General features: G+C 30.1%; 3 non-coding genes across 3 annotated transcripts in view; 1 reads left to right on the forward strand and 2 right to left on the reverse strand.

Annotated features, from left to right (window-relative positions):
• TRNAT-GGU (transfer RNA threonine (anticodon GGU)) overlaps positions 1-56 on the reverse strand; it is a 72-nt gene extending 16 nt beyond the window's left edge. Inside the window, exon 1 of the tRNA in view lies at positions 1-56. This exon is cut by the window's left edge and continues 16 nt beyond it. This is a non-coding gene — a tRNA (tRNA-Thr).
• A 1,116-nt stretch (positions 57-1,172) lies between these two features.
• TRNAD-GUC (transfer RNA aspartic acid (anticodon GUC)) lies at positions 1,173-1,246 on the forward strand. The gene has a single exon. It is a non-coding gene; the product is annotated as a tRNA-Asp (tRNA).
• Positions 1,247-3,908: 2,662 nt separating this feature from the next.
• TRNAC-GCA (transfer RNA cysteine (anticodon GCA)) lies at positions 3,909-3,979 on the reverse strand. Its single transcript has one exon. It is a non-coding gene; the product is annotated as a tRNA-Cys (tRNA).
• Between the last annotated feature and the right edge of the window lie 1,021 nt (positions 3,980-5,000).

Genomic DNA, 5,000 nt, shown 5'->3' on the forward strand with positions numbered 1-5,000 from the left:
TGAACCGATGACTTACGCCTTACCATGGCGTTACTCTACCACTGAGTTAAAAGGGCCCTTTTAGCCAATTCTTGGCCGAGTCACTATGTATATACATAGAAAATAGATCTATGTACATATATTACATACGCTAACTTATTATATACTATACAATACATTAAGTAGATGGAGAGTAGTTAGGGACTCGTTTTGAAATCCGGATTAGGTAGTAGTAATGGGTTTTGTTTAACTTACACCTACCTGATTTTTTTTCTTTTTCTTTTTATAGTAGACAAATCCCTTAATGAAAGGATTCTTTCATTTCATATTATCTCGAGTTCTATATTAATTACTATTAGATTTAAATTATAAAATATAGAATTCTATTCTATATTTTATAGCGAATGGTTAGAATGAATAATTCCTAAATTAAATTGAAATGACAAAAGAATTCTATGGAATCATAGAATCCGGAAAGATCCTTGTGAATCGAATTATTCCATTCTATTATATTGACAATTTCAAAAAACTGCTCATACTATGTTCATAGTATGATGGCAGTTGGGCACGTATGCCCCCATCGTCTAGTGGTTCAGGACATCTCTCTTTCAAGGAGACAACGGGGATTCGACTTCCCCTGGGGGTAGGGTACTACAAAAGGAAGTTGATCATAGATTATGAATAAGCCTAAAATTGAATTGATTCTTCCTGGGTCGATGCCCGAGCGGTTAATGGGGACGGACTGTAAATTCGTTGGCAATATGTCTACGCTGGTTCAAATCCAGCTCGGCCCAATAATTCGCTCATCCATTATGAGATGAAGATATTTTATTTGTTCTTCCGAAAAGGATAATAAAAAGAATCCAATTTTCTGCTATATACTCTATTTTTTTTTGTTCAGGGAAATGGAAATTTTGATCTAGATTGAGATTATGTTATAATCTTTAAGTTTAAATATTTAAACTCTAAATAGAAAAAAAAAAAGAAAACCCTTTTTCTTTATTGAAAGATTTATTCTCACTTGATTTTGAAACAAGGAAAATTTACTAGTAATTGGTGTTGTTCTCACTAAAGTGTATATTCACGTGGAGATCAATATATCACTTGTGGCTCTGTTACAACACGAAAATGCTAACTCGAAATATTTTCAATCAAATCATAAAAAAACTGGATACTCTATACTGTAGTTCCCTGGGATTGTAGTTCAATTGGTTAGAGCACCGCCCTGTCAAGGCGGAAGCTGCGGGTTCGAGCCCCGTCAGTCCCGACGGATCCAATAATAAAATAAAAAAATATATCCACTCATCTTTCCACTTTTTTGGAAAAGGACAACAATAGAATTTGACTTTCAATAGGAATTCATTTGATGATTCTTAGTTATTTTTTCCTTTTGGATTTTTTAGTTGTTTCTTATCAAACAAATCGAATAATTTTCAGTATTTGAGCTAGAACTGATTCCTAGAAGAGATATTTAGTACTAGACTCATACCCATTTTTTTTTTGTTATTAAAATTATCTTGACAAAATACTTTTCCAATTAATCTTATCTCTCTTTCTGTTCCCAGTTTTGTCCCATCTGAATCATTAAGACTAACCAATTTCAAGTTCAAACATTTTATCTCATTCAAATTTCACGTTGAACTTTTCATATATGCGCCCTAGTATTCAATTCACGAAAAGGAGGAGCGATATTAAGAAAAGAAGGATCAAAGAAAGATCCTATCCCCTCCTTTTTAGACTCTTTGTAATGAAGTACTGAAGAATCCTTTTTTCGTTTTTTCTTAATTTTCCATTTTTAATTATTAATAATACTAAATAAAAAATAAGACTTTTGTTTGTAATTTTTTTTTTATTAAAGTTTTATTAAGTAAAAGTTCTAAGAACAAACATCCTAAAAAAATAATGAAAATGAATTTGCTAGAATATTCTATTTTTTATTTATTGTTTTGGGGGTTTTGTAACCAGTGTGAGTGGAAAAGGAAAAGTGAAACTTCATTAGATGGTTGATTGTACAAGGAAGACGACAGATTATGGAAAAAGAATAAAAAAAAAGAATGCTAAATAACGGAATTGTTGATTAGATGACAAATCCCATTTTTTTTTTTGGATTCAGTATGGATAAAAGATCTTCCTATGTTATACTATTCAATTCGCGACGGCGAATTGATATGATAGCTCAGATATTGTTATTCATGATATTAATCTGATTCAATATCATGAAGAAGTAATTCATTCCATTGAATTCAAATTTACAGGTAAAATTTTTATCATCTCTATGGGATTAAATCCCGAGTTAATGCGAAGTAAAAAAACGATGAGATTATGGAAGTAAATATTCTCGCATTTATTGCTACTGCACTATTCATTCTAGTTCCTACTGCTTTTTTACTTATTATTTATGTAAAAACGGTCAGCCAAAATGATTAATTTGAATGAAACTTGACTTCTTAGTTCTTTATAAATGATTGAAAAATCAAAATAAAATTCCAATTTCATTTATTAATTGAAATGAGCAGGCTAGAATCAGCAATATTCAATGAGATTTAATAGTATGGTAGAAAGATTCATATGAATCTTTCTACCATACTATTAATTCGATTAGTGTTTTTTTTTTCGTGTAGGAAGTTGTCCTATAACTCGAATAAAGATACAGACTTAATTGAATATCGATCAATCCACAATATATATCTTCATATATGGTATGTACATAGCGACCCCAATTCTCTTTTTTTGCTCCATCTATTTGATCCATTTGGATTCAGTCTGATCAATCCGAACTAATCGAAAGGCAACTCTTACCTTACGTTTATTTTATAGCTCGAATTCTGCGATTTCGGGTTCTTTAAAATATAAACGCAGTATCTGCCAAAAGAATCAAAGAAAGAAAAATATGGTATATCTTAAAAATATGGTTTATCTTAATAAAAATAAAAAACCAACTTAGTAATCTTTTTTTATCATTGCCAACTCAAGAAGTAAAGTAATTGAATTGATTGACGAGTGGATAGATGCTTGAAAGAGTTCTATGGTGTGGAAACTTCTTCGATCTTTTTGAAATGAAAAAGAAATAGTAAACCTCATCCATTTTTAACACGTAAAACCCGATATGAAAGAAATCGATAAAGCACAACAAAATCAAATCTATTTCCTATCATCTAGATTTCATTTCGTTTCGAATCGAAATATAAACATGGGAATTAGTTAAATATTTCTTTTATTGACATTTCTTTATTATCTTTAATTAAAAATGAAAAACACTTTCTGGAGCGATCTATAAATCTAAAACAAATGATACAGTTTTATTCCTCAACTAAAAACTCAATGAGTAATTAATTAAGGAATATTTCTAGAGTCCACTTCTTCCCCATACTACAAGTGAAAGAGAAAACGTAAAGACTACCATTAAAGCAGCCCAAGCGAGACTTACAATATCCATGTGAATTATGTCCCCTATTTCTATGAATATGAAGGAATTATTCCATTATTGTTTACTAATAATAGTGAAATCCATGGTACAGAGTCAAAATTTTTTGGACTATCCATTTTGTACTATTAATTTAATGAACCAATCTAATACCTTAAGTACTCAGCGACTTTTTTGAGTTTGTATACAAACTCTATTTCGTCTTTCTTTTCCACAATTACTAATCCCCCCCGCTGACCAGTCAGTAACCAAAATGGAAGGGAATGAATGGGTCTCACGGTATTCCTTCCACTATTTACTAAAGTAAAAATCTTTCTATCCACAAGAATTTACAGAACTTTCACTTTTGAGAACTCTCGTATACTTAGAATAAAGTATGTATCAAGAAACCTCCTCCTCTCTTTCCCTTCGACTGGAGAATAATCCGCGAGTTCTAGGTTATATGAGTTATAGTAGTCGATAGTCGATAAGGGATTTATAGTTTTTTGTTTTGTTAATTAGAACCAGGCGACACCCGGATTTGAACTGGGGAACAAGGATTTGCAGTCCTCCGCCTTACCACTCGGCCATGCCGCCAAAACGATACAAAATAGAATAAACAAAAATATTATTTGGGATGGATTACTGAATTTTTTTTTTATTTATTGTACTTGCATTTTGAATCCCTTTTCCTTGCTATCCCTTACTAAAACCTAAAACTAAAATCTTTCTTTTGTTTTTTATTTTTGATTCGATCGATACCAAAAAATATGGACTTTCAGTTAAAAAAGAAAAAATTCATGATAAACATGAGAAATTGGAACCATTAACTATTGACTTAATTGCAATTTCATGAACGATTCCTCAATTTTGATTTCAAATTATGTTTACCTAATGACATAAGAAAATCAATATGATAACTCATTAGTATTGCGTCTTTTCAAGAAAAATGGAAAAATCTTTATTTCCTTTTTTCTTTTTCTCAATTTCAATTATAATAAAAATTATGAGTATATGTAAACCCCGGAACAAGAACAAAAATTACACAGACCGTCGAGTATCTTATATATGATATATAGATATCCGCACGTGTGAAAATTGACTATTTAATATAATAAACATAACCCGATTTACAATACAATCATATTTTACGAATTCTACAAAATAGTACTAAATAGGGAAAAAATATCTCTTTTCTCCGCAAATCCTTTTTGTATTGTAACCATACAATACAAAAGAAAGGGTCAAAAGATTGGTTAAATAAATCAACTCTATATTGTTTCTGATTATTCTGTCTTTATCTCGGCGAAGGGATCAAATTCTGTATCTGTTTATTTTTTGGTATCCAATCAGATTGGAATATCGAATATCATAATAATGGTCGAAATTGAACTGATATTCTATACTAAACTAAATTATATAAATCGAAAAATCTAATTTTAAGTATTTAAGTAGCAGAATTCTTTTTATAAAAATGTTTTATCAATTCCTTTCCTTTTGTATCTATTGCATTTTCAAATTTGAGTAGAATCTTTTATTTATTGCCCCGTTCATACGTATTTCATACATTTCGTATATTCATATATGGAGTTTTTGTGTCAAATTTTATGTGATTTAG

This window comes from Amaranthus tricolor, chromosome 16, assembly GCF_026212465.1.
Source record: "Amaranthus tricolor cultivar Red isolate AtriRed21 chromosome 16, ASM2621246v1, whole genome shotgun sequence".
Taxonomy (NCBI): domain Eukaryota; kingdom Viridiplantae; phylum Streptophyta; class Magnoliopsida; order Caryophyllales; family Amaranthaceae; genus Amaranthus; species Amaranthus tricolor.